This window comes from Brassica rapa, chromosome A09 (assembly GCF_000309985.2).
Source record: "Brassica rapa cultivar Chiifu-401-42 chromosome A09, CAAS_Brap_v3.01, whole genome shotgun sequence".
In the NCBI taxonomy this organism is placed as follows: Eukaryota; Viridiplantae; Streptophyta; class Magnoliopsida; order Brassicales; family Brassicaceae; genus Brassica; species Brassica rapa.
Window position 1 is genome coordinate 10,772,124 of NC_024803.2, and position 22,125 is coordinate 10,794,248.

Sequence of the window (22,125 nt, forward strand, 5' to 3'; positions counted from 1 at the left end):
TTCTTAAGAAACAATTGTAATATTTCCGACACGGTAAGATGCCATAGCAGACCTAGGGACAAACTCTGTACGAGATGACGTAAGCACCTGAGTACTATAAAAATTTTCAGTAGTGACACACACAGAGAAATATGTAACATATATAAATGTAAATAATGTGTGTGTAATTTACAGTATTTTCTCACGTTGTATATAACCAATAAATATTTTGACCAAAAAGAAAAAAAGTATAACCAATTTTTTTTTTGTGCTATGATAGAAATAGAGTTACGGTATCCTCTGTTTTCTCGCAAATTGAAACATTTTTCTTAGAACGTAAATACTAGTTTTTTATTGAAGTTTTTAGGGTCCGAGAACGGTAACAGTCTATTTAATATATAAACAGTGTAAAATTTCAACTAATTTGTGAAGAAAATCCAAAAACCAACTTTTGTGGATTTTCAATACAAAAACTAATTTTGTTTATTTTATATAAAATACTATATTTTAATTAATTAATAATTAAGTAAATAATGTTTTCATAAAGATAAAATTCCCATACAAATTTTTTTATCATTTAACATTAATGTAAAATAATTTATGTGTTTCATATATGTAAATAAATATAGATAATTTTAGTATTAGTTGTAACCAATTACTTATTAATATCTATAAATAAATTATTGAAATTTTTTATTATACATACTAAACAACAACTAAAAATTATAAATTTAAAATATTTTATTAATGCAATATATTATATTAATTTTAAAAATAGCCATTCAAGTTCTAAAAAACAAAAAATATTTTATGTAATAAAATTTATAAATATTTTCAAAATTTTAAAATATTTTAATTTTAATAATTTATAGATATTTTATTAATTATATTTAAGTATAATACTTAAAAATAAAATAATTTAAAACATGGTAATGTTTTTATTTTAAATAACAGCCATTATATTTTGATAAATTTTAATGGTAATTTTTTTAAAAATTATTATTTTAAAACAATGTATTGCTTACTTTATAAAAAAACTAAAAATACAGTAAAACCAAAATTTAAAAACCAAAAACCAAAACCAAAAGCTGAAAATCAAAAACCAAAATCTAAAAATTAAAAACTAAAAACTAAAATCTAAAACCAAAATCTAAAAACCAAAAACTAAAACCAGAAACTAATGGAAACAAACATCACCATAGTATAATTACGGTTCACATATTAGGTAAAATAAATGTGATTTTTTAGAATAAATAATGCAGAATAAAAATATATTACAGAATAATATTTAATTTGTGAAATTTATTTAATGGTACAAAATTAATAGTTGATTTATAAAAATAAACTAATAATATAGAGGCATCAAATAATCATGCATATTTCCAATCCGGATAAGTTTTAGTTTGGTTTTTAGATTTGTGGTTTGATTCAGATAGTAGACCTAGAAATTGTTTAATAATCAGAAAATTCATATTTAATTTGATTCCGGCTCAATATTTTTTTTAATAATTTTGATTAGTTAATGTAACTCATGTAAAAATAGAAAGTAAAAACTTAGTATTAAAAAATCAGGTATGAAGATACTAATATGTATTAAAAATTGTATAAAATAAATTCTCTAATTTTATATTTAGCTAAATACAAAGTGTATATTTGAAACACATTTTATGTAATGTATATTTATTAATTAATTCATGAATTAGATATTATTTTTTATGACAAAAAGATATTATTTTATACTCTAACATTATATAATGTTTATCCGAATGACATTCACTATTTCCCTTGCTATTATAATCTCCATATATTTTCTTTGCACTATATTTGAACTATGTCTGACATTCACCTTCCGCATGCCTTACTAATTCTAGGGGATCTTTTGTAATTCTTTTAAATAATTTATCAATTATGTTTCTATCCAACTTTGGGTCTTCTCTGCCTTTATAGATATTCTCAATTTAGTGTAAACACTGGATTTTGTAAAAATCGATGGGCAGGATGGTGTAGATGGGATTGTCCAAGTATGCAAAGCTAGGAGACACTCAAAACTAGCATGGTTTATTGATTCATCTACCTTCCATCATCGGAACAATGATTATTACATCGCATACGATGACGTGTCATATTTTTTGTTACGGCTAAATGATGTTACGATCTTCCACATAAGATGGTGTATCTTATGAAGAACACTGATCTTTCAAGCAAAGGCTTGAAGCTTCGTGAAGCTAGGCTCTGTTACCATTACTTCAAATTCAGAGTTATCATTACTTCAAATTCAGTAACTAGGATATTCCTAGCTAGCCGCCAAATATCATGATATTATAGTATATTACCAAGTCTTTGTATAACTCCAACATAACTTATTCCCTCAAGCGAATTAGCTTCCCACTTGACTCTTAATCAGTGGTATATCCTCTGATACGACAATGCATGTTCTCCAAAATCTCCATATCTCCCTCTCCAGGCCACCATGAATGAAGGCACCATCGTCATTTATTGATGAATTACTGGAACACATTGTTTAGCATGCCTTGCTGGAACTTTCAGAATCCATGGATCTTCTTGGCTCTAATCTCAAAACTATAATTACCTTCTATCTGATACATAATGCCAGTAATTGTTATATTTCCTGTAAACTTCTCCAAACGTAAGAAAGACTATCAATAGCACCTGATCGCAAAGGTGAACTAAGTCTGTAAAATTTTCTTTGCAGTACCCTTGTAAGAAGAGAATCTGGAAATTCTATCGGACGCCAGTATTGCTCCAATAATTTTATATTAAAATAATTAATTACACAGAAACCAAGATCACTTTCCTGTTTTGAATTATGAATGTTTTTTCCCTTTTACCCAATGAATCTCCTCTTAAATCAATTAGAGATCCACGAGAATCGAGCAATAGCACTCGTTAGCTTTTCGCTAGTAGAAAGCTGGACATAACATAGGTTGGAAGGGATAATGAGATAGATGTTATCAGAATTACCTTCCCTCCTCTTGATAACCATGTGCATACCATCCATTAACTCTATGTTGTAGTCTATCTTTTAGAAACGCAAAGAATTTACAGTTAGACCCACTAATATCCTCTCGAATTCCCAAGTAAGACCCCATCCCGCCTTCATTATCAATTTTAAAAGAGGTTTTGATTGTTTTCTTTACATAATCAGATACTCTCTTACTAAAGCGTATATAAGAATTTTCAAAATTAATACACTGGTCCAATGCCTTTCGATAAATCTAAACTGCTTTCATTACTTCATCATTCATGAGGCTCTGTCTTACAAAATAAAAAGCTATCATCAGCACAAATAAGGTGTGACGTCAGAGGGATAACACGTGACACGTGAATCCCATTATCTTCCCTTAAATATCTTCATGATTAAGAATGCTAACGATCGCTTTTGTGCATAAAATAAACATGAAAGGAGACAAAGGATCTTCTTGACGCAATGCCCTCTTTGGTGGAATGTTACCTCTGGGTTGGCCATTCTTCAGAACATGATACTTGACACATGTTATACATCGCATTATCAAGTTTATCCATGTTGCCAAGAATCCCATATTTTCATAACAACAGTAATGAAATCTTATTCCCACTGATCACATGCTTTATTCATATTTGTTTTGATTGCCATTATCTTATGTCTTCCATCTCAATTTGATATAAGCACATGAAATATCTCCTGATCAATAATAATATCACTTGTGATATGCTTTCAAGCAACAAAAGCTGACTGGGTTCTGAGATACGTTTCGATAAAAAAATTGTTTAATCTCGGCATAATACTTTTGAGATTATCCTGTTACTCACAGTGCACATAATTATCATACAAAATTATGCCATCTCAATAGGCTAATCTTTTTTGGAATGAAGCAAAGGTTTGCGCCATTCAATTCCTGAGCCATAACCCCATCAAACAGAAATTCATTAACCATACAAGTTAGATCTCCTGTCACAATATGCCATAACTTCTGATAAAGCAATGATGTCATTCCATATGGGCCAAGAGCTTTCTCCGTATGAATTGCATAATTCCATTTCGTAACAAGGAAAGTAAGATCCTCGTTGATTGAATATGTGATAGTCATATTAGCATTTGTTAACTCTTATTTTATCTCTTTCGAGTTTAATGTCTCAAATTATTTCTGAAATAACTAGTATCAATGGATACTAATTCCTCATCATCCTCCGTCATATTTATGGATCCATCATTTAGTCTCATAATATGATTCATTGCACTTCTTTGTTTTTTTAATTCATGGAAAAACTTCAAGTTTCTATCCCCTTTGTTAAGTTAAAGTACTCTACTCTTCTACCTTCAGAACATTTTTTCTCTTTAATAGCATCAAATTGTTCTTTTAAGACAAGTGCTAACTACTCATAAGACACTTCATCATTCAAATACATTTCTCTAACTATTTTTAGTTTCATTTATTTTCTTGTCTGAGTTTAAATTATTTTGTCTTCTTCACTGACTCAAGGTTCTGCGGCAATTCGATATATGGACCATTAAATATATATCATTCGGAAGTTCAGAACATCAGCAACTCCACTCTATTTTTTATTTATAAATATAGTTTGGAGTAAAAATGCTTCAGTCTATCTATTTTTACTCTATAATAGAGTATAAAATGGGTCTATTCTATCAATAAAGTAATACACCTTTTTATCACTTCATTTTCTACTATAAAATGGAATATCAATAAAGTATAACCAAACTTGAAGAAAATATTCAGAGTACACCATTAGAGATGGTTTCAGATAAGATCACTTACATAAACTTTGTGGTTTGATATATTCATTTTACATTCCTTTTACTGTAACACAATTTTTCTGATTAAGGATATTAATTTGGTCGAACATAATCATTTTGTTTGAAATTTTTTGTTATTCTGTGAAAAACCTTCAAAACCTAGAATTAACATATACGTTTTTGATTAATTTTTGCATATGAATCTATTAGTTTTTTCTTTCTTGAATTATTAATCTTACAATTTACATATATGTTTTATTTGCGTCTGGAGGATAAAAATAGTTCTAATTAAATGGATTTCAAAATTTTCTGTTTTTTTCCCTTATAATTTGCATGGGAATATTTTATGGGACCGTGATCATCTGGAGTAACTAATGTTATTTATTAAATAATTGGTATGGGCTCAAGGCGATAAAATTTTGTATGTTCTTCATCCATTTACTTTTTAACTTATTTTGAGGTCTAAGATAATATGTACACTGAGATAGAGACTCCCCCATCCGGCCGTCCCTTTCTTTCATTTAGTACCTGGAATCTCTGCTCCACCCATTCTCTCGTATTTTCTCATCTTTTCAATATATATTTCTGATCAAGATATAGTGGAAAACATTATAGTATGGTTCAGATAAGCAATAAATGATAAAAGAGATAAAAGAGTATAGTAGGAACGTAGGATTCACTACTGACACTAAAGATACACATTATAGAATTGATAGAGAAAGTAAACACATAAAGTTATAAACCGATAAAATTGAGCAGTATGGAATACTAATATTACATAAACTTCAGAAATTACTCTATTTTATAATCACAAAATTACATACAGTTTTCAAATACTCTTCATCAGTGCTATGGAATTAAGAATTTTTGGGAATTCTTTTCCTTTTTGAAGTACTGAGATTATTTACTATGCGTATAAATATAGACAAATACAAGACAATATATATATCGAGCTAAATAACTCTGGCGATGTTGGAAATAAATTACACATTTGTTTGGAGTTTCGTAAGTGAATTTTATATATTTAATGTGATTTTCCTCGATAGAACTAATTATATGCATAATTACAAAATCATTCTCTGATTTAGCAACCACATGCTAGCTAAGTTAAAGACACTTGGAAGGTAATTAATACGATAACCATGGAAGCTAATTTTGCAATCGTTGTCTCCCTTAGCATTCCATATTTTGTTTCATTGACGTGTGCTAATTGAAAGAGCAAAAATCACAGAAGAACTAACCACTCTTAATAAGATTATAGTCTGGTGTATGCATTTACTTATAATAAGGAAGGTCCCAGAAGTTTTTGTAATACATATATATAACATAATTAGATTAGGTGAAGGTTAAGGAAACCTAAATTTTGGTGTCATTCTTGAAGTAATAAATAGAAAAAGAAGATACTAATATAAGTTTGACCCAGAAAAAAAATACAACTATAAGTTTGTAATGTGTGTTCTATATCTTATAAGACCATTACACTACCAAAAACCAGACACATACACACGTTGATCGTTCTAGCTCCTCGGACCTCTAACTTATTTATTTATTTATAAAGTTAATTTTTTTTAATGATTTGTTCAATTCAGTAATGAATGCTCCTCACCTATGTTAGTCAATATGTAATGTTTCGTGGCCTTATGCACATGCAGTTGTGCCGTCTATGTGAGAAGAGAGACAGAAAGACGCAACAAGTACACTGTACTGTGATCATATACCATCATTGGTTTCAAATTTATTAGAAAACCATTACATTTACAAAAATATACCTTTATTAAGAAAAATGATTGTTAACTACCAGAAAAATAAACTAGCATATGGTCATATATCTAAACAAGTAATATTTCTTTCTTTTTGTCAAAAACAAGTAATATATTTAAACAATATAAATCACATGACAACATTCATTAATACGTTAATACCGTAAACATAAATTTAATATCAGAAAATATGTTGGATTTGAAATTTGACATCATCCGATGATTTTTTTTGAAAAATGGATAATAACACGTAACCAAATGATCAAAAATAAAGTAAAACACATAGATTAAACATTTAAAATAAAATGTTTAAGAACATGAGATAACGTATTAAAACGTGTTAAAATATATTAAGCAACATCGGCGGTTCAGGTTTAGGCACTCTCACGAATCCATTCGAATCCGATATCTTTCCCACTCAATCGCTGTTTACGAAGATTTCTCCGGAATTGAAAGATCATCAATTTGCATAGATTTTATTATACATATGAAAATGAAGAAACAATAAAGGTTTTAGTAATTTGGACATAGATCCTAGAGATATTTTCAAATTGGCAAAATCAAAGTCTTTACTTTGGGCTGAGACACATATCTCAATAACACAATGAATCGAGCAAACTCGATTACCGATACAGCGATAGCACCGAATATCCCAGGTCGATGGTGTTTTATGGATGAATCATAGAAAAATCAGAATTTACATTCGGAAAATGATGGTATAGTACACTAGAAGGTTTTGATGGTTTAATGGGAGCGAAGAATACAAGAGCAAGTCAGCCGCCACTTCATTCATAGATAAATGTGCTTATTTGGGCAATGGAGTTTATGAAGAATTTAAAACAGTTTTCTATTATATTTGTAACGGATTGTTCTCAGTTGATGAAAATTGTTTCGGAACCAGAAGAATGACCAGCTTTTGCAAGTTACTTAGAAGACATATAAAAGTTTTGAAAAGAAGTTTTAACAGCTTAGAGCTCATTCATATATCGCGAACGCAGAATTCAAAGACGGACAGTATTGCACGCAGTGCAAGAAAATAGTCGTCTTTTGTTGTCCATATGGATATATAGCTACGAGTTTGGTTTGCAGAATCATATGTTATGTTGCTGACAAAAAAAATATTAAGCAACATTGGAAATTACCGGTTTATAATTCAATACACTTTTATAGCTATAAAACTATATTGGTGTTTTTATCAACATAACACATAATATTTCATGAATGTTGTCATATTCATGTGGTTCATATAGTTCGTGTAGTTTTTAAAAATTATTTTCGAGACTACCATCATTTGGTTAAAAATTATATAAGTTGTACTTTATTATAAAATATGTTTAAATTTTAAAATTACTACACAATATATGGATTTACAAAAAAATACTGAAAACAACTTCTAAGCCTTTAAATCATATATTTTAATCCAGAAAGAATAAATATCAAACTTTTTCTGATCAAACCAATAGTTACATGATTAATTAATAATTAAAACATTGATAACAAAGATTAACGTTAGAAGAAGAAGAAAATTCAAAACAATTTTTTTTATTGGCCAAACCATTCTAGACAACTGTTTAATTGTCCGCTAAAACCTTTCGTTAACACATTGCTCACTACTACACTTAATTCTTTGAATGAAGAGGAAATATATACAATTTTTTATGTTTAGTTTCTATAAGCATTGCCATCTCTTACATACTCTTAGAGTATATAAAATATATATATATATATATATTTATATTTATATTTATTTATTTATATAAATGTAATTTAATTAAATTTCAGTTTAAAAATAAAACTTTAGCCAATCTATGAGAAACAAGTGTTTTATGGAGTTTTAATGAATTTTTCAAAAACTATCGTTTGAGATTTCATCTTACTTTTTCATTATTTTCTTATTTTGTATGAAACATTTTATGAAAACTTCTCAATGGAGATTTTTTATAAACTGATTTAACCCAACTTCGAGGTGGGATCTATATTTTTCCAAGAACCATCTAATTTACAAGTAAGGTATTTGGTTACCTCTTTCCATATCACCATTCCCACATATGGTTGGAATTTAGCTGTATTAGTATATGATTGTCAATTCAAATAAAAGAAAAGAGAAAATAAAATTAATTTACATTTGAATGAAGAGAGGTCCTATTGTGGACAAGAAGTTGGTCAAGTGTAAGAAAGGCAGAAAGAAATTGAAGCTTTGTTGCTGATGGTTAAAACTTCTAAAGCATCACGTGTAAGACTTTCTTGTCTTCGTTCTCTTGTAGCTATATTCACTGAGACGGCCACACAACCATGTTTTAAACTTGGAGTTGTTTTTTGCTTTATTTCAATCAATATGAAGAATTCACAAGATACTAAGAATCTGAGAAAATTTTGTATCTCTTAATTCAAACAAGGAAAAGAAAACATAGAAAATATAAATATATTTGGCTTATTAATGTCAAAAGCGATAGCGATTTATCAAAAACAGATGGAGAACATCCACTTTCCGTAATTTTCAATATATGAATTAGACAACTCTAAATCAAAAAGTTGGTCCACGATGCATTTATAGACTTATTATCGTATGGAAGAAATTTTTTTATCAATATTTATTAATAATTACTGTAATATCATTTGTGCATGACAGCAGGAACAAAAATTAAGTATTCGAATCTGAGCAGTACGCATCAAAGTCATGCGCGACACCAATGGTGTCCACCTATAGCGTTGGTGTCCACTTATTGATATATCGACACACACACATTTTGGCATACGTATACATAAAATATACAAATGTTTGTACATGTGTACGTTGCATATATATTGTGAGTACTTTTTTTTTGGCTAAAAAGAGAGTTTTCACCTCTTTGCCGAAAACCCAAACATTGTAAATAGTCTTTCCTACCGTGAGTTGAATCCAAGTGGCAGAAGTTACAGCCGCAACCCCTTTACCACTAGGCCAACTCAATATTGTGAGTACTTGCTTTGCTATACATATATAGATGACGAACTGTGACCCATAGTGACTTTAACTCTTCGTCTGATACTTTATAATTTCGTTTGAAAGGCTGAAGGATGGCTTTAAAAAATACCCTCGTGGGTTTTGATAAGGTTAACCATTAATTACTCAGTCACAATGTCTTTTACAATGATTATCAAGCACTATAAAATAAACACCCAGAATATTAACAGAATAATTGTATAGATATTTATACTGAATGAAATGTAGCTGAATAAAATCTATAAGATTATGATTATCAAGCCATAAACTTTCGCATCACCACATTCTCGGCTTACATGATTGCAAATCAAGATTTGTATAATTTCAACGGGACCACCAATATTCTAGGGTTTATACATTAAAAATGCGAATACTTATGTTGCAGGATGGATCATGGTAATGTGTTAATACAACACAAAGACTACTTGTGGCCTGATAGAGAGAAAGAGGTGGGGGAAAATGATGACATAAGAATGTGAAATCAATAGTTTTATGAAAGGGACTAAAAATGATAGAGAAACGGAAAAGAGGTAACAAACATATTAGAGCATCAGCATTAGTGAACCCCTTGGAAGGGGTTCACAAAGCATTTTTTTATTATTATTTTTTTTCTGTTTGATTTTTGTTTTAAAAAAAAAAAAAAAAAAAAAATTTATAACCGGACCAACCGCGGGCCGCCACGTGTCGTGGGGCCCGCGCTACAGTGATGATCCGGGTTCAGTGCAGTGAACTTCTAAGAGGGAGGTTCATTGCTTTTGTTTATTTTAATATTTTTTTTTTTTCGAAAACTGTGTGAACTCCCCATGGAGTTCACTAATGCAGATGCTCTTAAAGCTCCTATGGGTTGGAGGACAATATGACTGAGATCTCTTATTGTGGGGTTTTCTTTTTAGATAGAGACAGTTGTAATTGGATCCATCACTTTCACTTCTATCTTACTTCTTACTTTTTTGTCTCCTTTTTTATTAGATTCTTTCTTTTCTTTTTTTCTCTTGTTCTCACTTCTTTTCATTCTACCATTTGCACCAATGTACAATCCTATATTGTAATAGTATTTTTTTTTAATAAGAGGGTTTTCAAAACAAAACTAAAATATGGTACTTTAAGAAACCCCTAAAATTTTTCATGATACTAATTTCAGATTTTAAAAACCATACTAAATATAATTTTGTATATTTAGTGTTCCAATAATGATACTTTAGCTGTATTAAACTACTATGTATATACATAATGTTATTTTGTTGTTATTGCTAGAAAAAAATAATTTGAGTGGTAATTGAAAACGATTCGAAAAGTAAACATAAATGTAAAAAAACCATTAATTGTAGTATATGCACCTATAATAGTACTAAGGTGGCTAATGCTTTGTCCTCCGCAAAGGGCCAAATAAAGCTTCGTGATATATACTTTGGTAAGCATTTCTTCTCCCTAACAACCAACCAAAGACTTTGGGCTAAAGATACTACCCTCGCATAGTTATCAACACTTTATTAAATTAGTATTTTTCTTAAATTTAGAGACCAAAATGTCATTTCAAATGTCAAAATAATGGCACTTCATTTACTTCGCTTAGCAAAAAGTATTTATTAAGTTTCAATTTTCTTTACAGAAAGGATGGCACATGGGAGACATGGTCACGGTGTAGGCAATATCTTCTTCTATTCTATTCTATCTTCTCATCAAATCCATCTCCATCCAAAACATGTTTAAATCCATGGAATAAACCAAATCCATTAAAATGTATTAACACCAGCTAGTTTCCATTTCACTTAAGTAAAAATACTAGTTTTTTTTAATTAACGAAAGGATATCCCGAATCTATGGAAGAGCTCAGATTAATTTTCAAAGAAAAATACAGTTCACATATAAATTTCTTTTTGGATATTCAAATAGATCACAGAAAAAAAAAGAATCCATATCCGTGTAACCACATGATGGAATATAGTAAGGGTGCCTTTAAATCTGAATTACTTAGCAATCCAAACCCCGCATACCATTAAACCACGATTACTTTGTTCAAAATGCTAGTTTTATTTACTTGTTAATGCAATAATTTTGCAGTAGATTAAAATCACTTTTAAATTACTATAGATTTCAACGTAAATTCAATTTTAGACACACCAACTATCCAATAAAAAATAGTAATAATAAATATGCGTAATCGTGCTCGGCCAAAGTTTGACCAAAAAAAAGACACACCAACTATCCAAAAAAAAAATCATCTATGGACCATAATAACCATATTATTAAATATTAATTGATGTAACATCTAAACATGCGTACAAGACCTATAACTCATCTGGTTTAGTGTTGTCGTGGAATCGTCATCTGGTTTAAAACTTACATAAAATTTCATTAAAAAGAAAAGAAGGAATCTTGTGATACTGTATACAATATAGAAAGCTATTTTCTTCAACGATAAGTTGAGCTACAAGTTACATATTTTTCTCAACCTTTTGTGGCAAGTTATATGGATCAGAGTGAATGAAATATATCTGTCTTGATTTTAAGACTTTTGGACCACTTCAACATTTTGGAGTTTTGTAATTCATAACAAGATGTTTTCTTTCTTAACTTATATATACATATTTATTTTACTGCTAGACTACTAATGTGGTAAAGTGTTGTTTGTTTCTTAAAAAAACCATAAAATACAACTACTTTTCCACATTTTACCTTCTGCGACATCACATATATCAGTCTTCTGTCTCTCAGTTCTAGTATTTTTTAAAAGTGGATTTTCAAAGATTTAGCTTCGTGGAGTTATGTACCACTCAAATATTAAACAACAATATAAGAAATTTGTTTCAATATCCGTTAGTAGTATAATCATCTTTTCTTGTATATAGATCAGGAGTGTGATTTGAGCTTAGATTTTCTCCTTGGGCTTCAACCCATTTGGTTTTGGAATATTTTATGTTTTATAAACACTCAAACGATGAGAAACTAATCAATACAATACTAAAAAAGGGATAATCTCAACTCTTAGCTATGCCACGTCATCAAAAATAATCCTCCAATCATAGCTCTTTATTTTTGGGTTGGGCTTCAAATCACAATTGAATGGGCTTTGTTTCACTTCCGGGTTATGGGTCGAATGTGTTTCGGTTTTGTCATTGTTTTGGTTTTGTCTTTTAACTAAGTCGCGAGTCTGCGAGTTTCTTCTCCTCATCCCCAATTCACTTCGTCTTCTCACTTTCAAACCGTAGCTTCTAAGTTTTTTCATCCTATTCTTCACAATCAATTTCGCAATCAATCTCTTCTTAGCGAAGGAGATGAGGAAGAGAAGCGCGAGAAAGAGGAGAGCCGAGGCAGGGCCACCACTGGTGCCCGATCCGAGAGAGGAAATTGGAGGCAAGGAGGTAGATGTGGGGACGCTTGGTCTTGGATTCGTCGGCGCCGGATTCGCCGGGATAAGAGAGATCGGCGTCGGAGTGAGGACGGCGGAAGGAGAGCGCGCGATCGAGCATCGTCGTCGCGTTGGCCCGTAAACCCATTAACGAGACCTAATCAGAGAGCGCACCACCAAACCGTCACGAGGATCTCTATCTCCTTCTCTGTTGCGCAGGAGACGATCTCCATCTCTATTCGTCCTTTCCGAACCTGAGAAACGTGAACGGAGATGGTACCTTTGTCATTATCTCAACATAATCTCTGGCCACCGGAATCTGTATCTACGGTGTTTTGGGGTTACGCAACCGCCACATCAAAACACGCCTGCGACCATCTTCGCCGTCACCTCCGACTTGGCTTCCATATCCGCTCTTCCCTTCAGGTTCAAGCTAACTTTCTTCTCTTATATTTTTCTCCTAAAGTTTAGAACTTTGGAACAAAAAAGGTTTAAACTTTCTTCACCTGTGTGCTTTGTGATTAGTTCTTTTGCAGTTCTAATTGTAAAAAGGTTTCAACTTTCAATCACGATCATAGCTGCTTTCAAGATTGATCTCATTTTGTCTTGGACTCTCTGTCTCTCTGCTGCTTTTGACAGATACTGCTGCAAGTCTATGATGATGCACGAACGGAGTTCTCAAGAAGAGTCGTTGTATTCAACAGGGCTAAGTTTCTTCACTCCAGAGATGATATCAGATCTTCGTTATATGTATGTTTCTTTAGTGGATGAGAGAGTAGGATAGGTCCTAGAGGTGAGGAGGGGTCATCATCAAACCATGAGACATCCAAGAGAAACACAAGCAGTGGACGGAGGTGGACCAATGTCCTCCTTGCCGTTAACGTTATGTAATGTGTTTAGTTCTTCACTCTGTTACATGTAACAATAAATCATGTCTTTTGGTTTGAGATGTTGCATTAGATAAATGCTTTAGGCTTATGGGTTTCATTCTTGTGTCATGACAGAATGTATTTGCACAAGTTGCATCCAATGGTAGAGTGCTGACATGGGGAGCCAAGGTATCATATTCAGAGACTTGATTAAATACAAGAGGGAAACAGTTTGATATCTGAATATCTCTGTTCCATTTCTCTTAATTCTATCTCCAATGAAATTTTTTGGTTCTTACGATAAGCCAACTCATCTAATAGCTTTTACAGATTAAACGTTGTTTGTTCTCTTCTTACTGCTTGCTCGAAACAGGTATGTTAATTATTTTTTTTGGTCCTGTGGAATTTCAGGGCTTTGTTTTTTTTTTAATAAGTTACAATGTTTAGATTAAGAGTTTTGAATTTAATGAGTTTGGTGGAAGCTCAACGTTGGCTGCAACTCTTACTTGGGACAATGAACTGTCCTGGACACTGGAGAATACTACTGAAGAACTTTAAGAGACTATGCTTTAGGTAAACCTAGAACAAAATCTGCTTTTAAGTTATTGAATGGTCTTTACACTAAAGAGAATTTTGTTGTGTCAGGTTTCTTCTGTTGTTATGAGGTTACGTATAGGGAGTCTCTAGGATTATATGTTCTTAGCAAGAATTATGTTCCCACAAAAGGATCGCATTACACTGCTGTAAAGAAGGCTTTGGAGATGATTAAGCAAAATATTTCATCTCTTAGTAAGGTAGTTTAGTGACCAGTGTCCGTCTCTATTCTTGCACTGTTATGATTAGCTTAACTGATGCTTTCTGTTATTGTTTGACAGAGTGAAGGGCATGATGCTTATCACTTCTCTCTGCAACTAACTGGTGCACCAGCTCTTATCGGGAACACGATATGTATATAAGTAGTCTCTTGGTGAATTATGTTTGATTCACATATCTTGAAGAAATTTTGTTAAAGATATGTGCATTTTGTTTGACATACATCTTTGTGCAATCACCTGAGAGGATTTTCCAAAGGAACCGGTTAGGCGTCCGCAGTGAAGCTTTGACTGCAACTAGGCCTCGAGCTGCTTCAACTGCGTGTGATATCGAGATATAGCGTTACTTACTAACCAGGTGAGTTTTTAATTCTACTGTTTTAAAAAATCACATAATCCCAAGCCCTTTTTTCATTGAAATTTCCGGATATGCATACTGATTTGGTTTACCAAATTGCTGCAGCCCTAAAGATGACTTGAGTTTCCAGATATTCCTATTGCTCTGCATCTTTTAAACCTTTTGTCTATAGTTAGTTTGAATTTTGACTCTTTAACAAGTGTACTGACACATGTTGTATTATCATATTTCTTCCTTTCAGTCTATATGTGAGAAAAAACTGTGAAGAAGCTTGCAAGATTGCAGCACCTATATTCTCAATTGGCGGAGAAGCTGAGGAGAGAAGATGACAAGGTGAGATAATAGTATTTGAATAATTTTACATAGCATGATCATCTAGATAGCTTGAAGTTAAGGGTTGTGAATGTTATCTCCAGGTTTTTCTTTTCTTCACAGTTGGTTTGACTCCTTTGTGTTTTTATCTACAGTTTAACGTCATCTTGGCTGCTTTGCATCCAACTCCAGCTGTTTGTGTGCTTCCAGCAGAAGAAGCCAGACTTTTGATCAAGGAAATTGGTGAAATATTAGCTGTTTGTAACATATTTTTATAAATGCACTTCTCTACAACCAGAGCCAAACCGGTCAGATTGTAAGCTTGCCTTATCTCTGGGAAGAGGAGCTCATGTCCTAAACTAAAGAATCTTTCATTAGGTTGCAGTATCTGTATCTTTTTTTTTCCATCATATCCACCATCAACTAACTTGAGTATAGATGTTCCGAAACAATAACAATGAGGAAAAATAAGGGCTTTATGATTACCGATCCTGTGAAGATTGAAAAAATAGTTATGAATGTGGTCTCCCCGAATCCCCAAAGCAGCTTGAGCAGTAACGAAGTGGGAAAACAAAGCCTCAAGGCTTTTGCTGGTCAGGTATTGTAGATAGGACGAGTCCTTTGATTAATACATTGCAACACGTTGATGGTACCAAAATAATTATTACTTAATATAGCATTCACAAGAATGATTTTTCTGGTTTAATCGTAGTTCTTTTTCAAGTACCCGTCAATTACATCTCCATGCTGCATAACGTACAAGGAACAAATAAGTTATAGTGTGTGGTTATCTAACCTAAATTAAAAAGAATAATACAAGTACATTCTTTCACAACTTTTCGTGGCATTTCAACAAAGAAAATTCCAGTAATAGCCGAGTTAACATGATAGAAATATAACAAGCAGCATAAGCTCACTTTTAATTAAATTTTTTTTAGTAACATCTATTTTGAAAATTACAGTTGTTTTGTGGATAACATAATTCATTTCATTTTCAAATATGATAGCAATACTAAATTTGAACAAAAAAAAATTTAAAATTTCAAAATATGCATACCTATCTTAACCTTTTTTTTCTATAACTGTGAAAACAATTATATCGCAATAATCAAAGTTCTAATTTAAATATACAGAGGAAATACTAATTGTGATTAAGAAACAAACATAAATTACTGAGAAATAGTTTAAGTTAACTCACGACAAAAAAAAGAAGTTTAAGTTAACTCAGTCGACGGTAATATTTTAAAAATATTCTATTTGTTATCATATTCAAATTAGAAAAGACGTTTACAAAAATGAATAAAATATTTTCATAGTGAACGCGGTCATCTATATAGAGTTGGGTATAAAATCCGACACCAAATCCGTTGATTCAAAATACTAGAACCTAAATCAGGTTAGATCTATAAAAGTATTGAACGGATATTAAGTTGGAAGAGATTAGATAACTGATCTCGATTAGATAATTCCCAATATGTAAAGGTAATCCAAATATATCTGAAATTATATAAGGTGTCACCCTTGAATATATTTATTTCCTCAATTTCAAATATTATGTGTCTTTTTCTGATATATTAAGTATTTTGATAATTTAAAATTAAATTAAATTTATCAAATCAAATTGTTAGAAAATAACATGTCATCTATATTAGAGCAGGGTATAAAATCCGGCACCAAATCCGCTGATTCAAAATCTTAGAACCTAAATCAGATTGAGTCTGTAAAAGTACTGAACGGATATTAAGTTAGAAGAGATTAGATAATTGATCTCAATTAGACAATGCTCGATATCTAAATGTAATCCAAATATATCCTAAATTATATAAGATGTTACCCTTGAATTAGTTATTTTGTCAATTACAAATATTATATGTAACTAAAATAGTGCAAGTTCAGTGATTTCAAACAAAAAATATAAATCTTTGAATATCTCCTATGTTAGAATAGTGATGAAGTATGTTCTCATATTTTGTACGTGTAATACATGGTTCATTTCTATCGCAACCAGATGGACCTACTATGATTAATAATTTTTTTCATGATAATCTAACATATAAAATAAAAAAATACTTGGATAATAACTTATATTTAATTATTCTTTATTCATTTCACATTTGCTGATTTTTCTATATGTATTTTTATATGATAAAAATGATAAATTGTCTTTTTTATTTATTTCTAAAGAACTTAGCCCTGTTGAATACAACGACTCTTTTTGAGAAAAAAGTCTTGAGGGAATTAAAAAAGTACACACAAGTTTCTATGTTTACATAAGTCCAAGAAAATAACATTTCATCTACATTGCAAAAAACTAGATTAAATACATTTCCAATTGTCTAACTCGGGCGTAGCCCGGAAAAAGTTTCTAGTGAAAATAATGAATCATGTACATCATCTACCGTGGCAGATCTAGAAACCTTTTTAGTTTGGGGCACAATGTTATAAAAATATTATAATAATTTAAATATGTAATTAATACTAAAATTTTACGTACAATATTATATATTAATCACGTAATAACTATAATGTTACTTCAAATTACTATGCAATATTTTTTGTCCAAAAGAAAATACTTAACTTATCTTAGAAGAAACAGTAATAAACTCTTGTATAAAAATTATAGGAAGTTGTTTTAAAGAAAATGTAAAAACAAATGCAAAACTAATTTAATTCACGAACAAAACAGTTATAAACTACATAAAAAGTTATTTCATTAATAATTGGGTCCGCAAATAAATAAATGAGAGAAAGCTAATTAAAAAGAAAGAGAAATGTTCAAGTTGGGCGAGATCGAACCTTCACGCTGCGTTTGTGGTGAACATACAATTCGCCACTGAACTAACCCGACTTGTACGTTAACACATCCGATTTTATTTAATTACTCGGGGTCACGTGACCCCGTACTGGCCAACGTACGTCCGCCCCTGATCATCTGTAAAAAAAAATGTACATCATTTGTAATTGTAATTGATATGTGTTGTAAAATCACCTTTTAATTCATACTCTCGCATCACTCACTAACCGATATCAAACTTTGTTTTACTCATTTTTTCTGGAATTGAATCAATAGTATATGATAAGAATATTAGAGAAAGAAACTCAAAGAACACAAGTGATTTGTCGTATTCGGCCTTCGCTGTCAAAACGACATTAGTTTACTTACATTAGAATTCCCAGAATATTCACTCACCATAAAAAAAAAGTATTTATAAACTTTTCGCTTTACACTTTTAAGAAAAAATACAAAGATAAAGAAAATTCACGCTACTACTCAACTCGAAGTAATATGCTTATATATCATTCCCAACAAGTTTTTGTTGATCTCACATCAACTATATTTATGTTGTAATGGAATGGCTGAGATTTGCATCTGCGAAGAACAACTCAATTCACCATCAAAACGTCTTCACTTCGACTACGAATCAATCACCTGGCCCATTAGTCTTGCAGCTCATTTTAAACAATTCTCCACCAAATGGTCTTATAAGTTTAACCTCATCCAACTCACCATGGAGAAAATTCCTAGTAACATCTAATTGTTCCAGCTCCAAATCCTTCGAATCAACAATCTACAATATGATCCTAACAGAAGACATGCTTAACAACTGTGGAAAATATCTCATTGTAGTTGATGCCCCCTCTTTGGAGAAACCCTTTGTCACTAGCCTAGATTTACACCGGTGCCTCTTCCTCAGGTTCTTGTTGTATACCCATTTGCACCCAATGATTTTTACCATTGAAGCTTTGGTACAATGTTCAATGTACCATTCTTTGCTAGTGAGAACATCTCATCTTCTATAGATGTATTCCAATTTTACAGCCACTATCTCTAAGTGTCTTAAAGTAATTATATGGTTAAGAAACCTCTCCACCATTGGTATCTAACATACAGCTAACCACACATTAATTCTCTGTAAACCGTAGAGGAATACATATTTCTTTTATCACTCTTTTTCGGGCTAGCATATAGTCTTGTAAAACCGAAGAAGTTTAAGCCACATGTTCTTATGACACATCATCAGTTTTACTCTCATTTTATGTAATTCAAGAACACCATTCGTTTTTTTTTTTTTTTTGAAACACAAGAACACCATTCGTTTATATACGTCTTTTTTAGAATTAAGCTTTAGCTCCACCAATCCTTCATTTACTTTTAATCCATCAACATGATCCAACTTATATTTACAATTATGAACATTTGATCATTCTTGAACATAACATTCTTACTGACAATACAATTCTCGTCATCAAGTAAGCAGATCATATATTCTTTTACCCTAGCTGGATAGCTTCAGAAGACTATTTTCTTTGCCAAAACGCAATTTTCACCGAAGCTGAGAGATGATACCTTCTCCTATCCAGTAGACCCTTTTTGACATGTATATCTATGTGTATACCTATTTTATAACATTTGTACAAACCTTTGCAATTTAATCAGTTTCTTGTTGACATAGTAAATACATAATCTCATATTTTTGCCTGGTAAAACCTTTATGCCCTATTTCATAGTATCTAGAACCCCCCACTTTGAAAAATATACATGCAACCATGTGCTTCAAGAGTACCAAGATAAATAAAATCTCATCTCAGAAATATATCTAACAGTCGCCAGTATGACTTAGCAGCCATCTCTAATTACTATCTTCGCTGAACCTTTTTCATGACCTTTGACACTGGGTCATTGCCCATTTTTACTGTATCAATCTGTGTTTCATCTAGCTCGATGATTTTATCCTTCTTACATGTCAAATGCAACGAGCAACCATAATCAACAATCCACCGAGACTCCATATCTAAGTCCGACATGTTCATAACGTCATCAACATACAACATATTCAATATTACTATGTCATGGTGATTAACTGATATCTTGTATTTTTACCTCTTTTAAGCTTTCATTTTCTTTATCACATTTAGGTTCATTTTGATTGCATTTAAAAGAATATATTGCATTTGCATGTTATAGGTATTGGAGTGGTTTCTTAATGATTTTTGAGATGTTTGACGCTATTTAGAGTAAAAAGAAGTGAATAACGAACCTTAGGCGATTTAGAAAACGAACTGAGAAACTAACGGGGCGACTGGTTTTCCCGCTACCACCCGCAAACGCAGCTTTTACGGTTGGTAGCGGTTGTCGGCGGTTTGCAACAATCACTCAAATCGCTCTAAACCGTTTCAAACCGCTCCGAATCTCATAAATTCAAAAGCTGGCTCCAGCTAGCGTTTGCGGTTGCGGGCGGTTGCGGGAGGGTAACATTTTTTTCTTTTTTTAAAACAATATATATACAAAAGTAAAAATATTTAATAAAAAATTTAAAATTGAAATTATGAAAATATTAAAATATATCTATTATATTTTAATTAATATTATAAAATTTTATAATAAAAACAATTTCAATAAATTTTCAAAAATTAAAATTATAACTTTCTAAATATAAATTTATATTTATTTTAATTTTATGATTTTTGATATAAATATTGTTAATTTATTATTTGACTGTTACCGCATTTGGTAGTTAACCAGTCATAAATCACCCGCAAACGTACTAATTTTTAACCACAGTATCAGTCGTACAAATATCTTAAAACCGTTAGAAACCGCAACCGCCCGAATCCACAAACTCCCGCAACCGCAATCGTAACCGCTGCGTTTAAACTAATCAGGCCCTAAGTGTCACAGTGTACATTTATAGGTGATTTTGGTCGCCGTTGTGGATAAAACGTATTTGGTAGCGGCTTATTGTGGCAGCTACAAATACTTAGAAAAAGCTGCAAATATTTGCATTGACCAATCTTTAACCAAGTTTTTATCCAAATTTTCTTGGGTCAACCAATGGTTCTTGGTTGGCCTGAGACAGATTCGGATATTCGGAAAATTTAGGTTATTTGGATCCGGATCCATCAGATTCATTAATTTAATATCCAGATTCATATTCTTGGCTTCCGGATATCCAAACTCTAGATATCCGTGTAGATATTACATTATCCATGGATATTCGGATTTGGTTCTGGATCCGTAAAAATAATTAATTTTTTTATAATTACTAAATTATTTAAGTAATACTTAAATTAAATATTTATTTTAAGATTTATAAATATATATATACATGTATAATATTTTTAAAAGTAAAATATTATATTATAAGACTAATTTATGTATAAATATTAATATATTAAATATAAATATTAATAAAATTTAAAATTTTAATATATTTTAAAAATACGGATCCGGATCCGGATCTAAAAATTAAAATATCGGATTCGGATTCGATTTTGACGGATCCAAGATTTTACTATCCAGATTCGGATCCGGAAACTTCAGATATCATATTTTTGGAGCGGATCCGGAAGAGATTTCGGATCGGATCCGGATCCCGGATAATAATCCTAGGCCTAGTTATTGGGTCAACTTGGTTTGTTTTTTAAAGCTTATAAAGAGGATATTTAAGGGATGAAAATCGTTAAATACATAAGCATAGATTTCTCTTAATTTATTTTGATTTCTTTTGTTTTAGATTTGAACCTTTTGTGAATCTTTTTTTTTTGTTTAAGAATTTATTTTGTTTATCTTATTGACATTTTTTAGTCTTTGATTATGTGTCTATCTAGAATGAGTTTAGGTGTTTTCATGAATATTAGTGAGTATATTTTTTATAGCTTTTGAGTTCGGTAGATTAGGATGATTGATGCTTGATGTATGTTGTTTGGTGCTTAGTTTATATATATTCTTACTCGATTGATGTTCTTAATGCTAGTTTAGGTTTGATTAATTAAAAATTTAGATTTTAAGATTTCATGCTCTGAAGGTATTCGATGAAATGCTTAAAAGAATCTATCAATGTACTTTACTTTCTTAGCCAATGAAAGTTTTTTTATTGATTACTTGGACTTGAGATTCATGTATACTTAGTGGTAATTAACCAATGAAAATTGATATTACAAGCTTGATT

General features: G+C 31.1%; 1 long non-coding RNA gene across 7 annotated transcripts; it reads left to right on the forward strand.

Annotated features, from left to right (window-relative positions):
* The first annotated feature begins 958 nt into the window (after window positions 1-958).
* Window positions 959-18,522, forward strand: LOC117128134. Of its 7 annotated transcripts, none has more exons than XR_004451324.1 (4): window positions 959-13,250; window positions 13,464-14,863; window positions 15,105-15,196; window positions 15,331-18,522. It is a non-coding gene; the product is annotated as an uncharacterized LOC117128134 (long non-coding RNA). The 7 variants fall into 7 exon arrangements; XR_004451323.1 differs by having other exon boundaries at window positions 13,464-14,266; window positions 14,339-14,487; window positions 14,569-18,522; XR_004451326.1 differs by having other exon boundaries at window positions 13,464-14,504; window positions 14,569-18,522.
* Window positions 18,523-22,125: the final 3,603 nt, after the last annotated feature.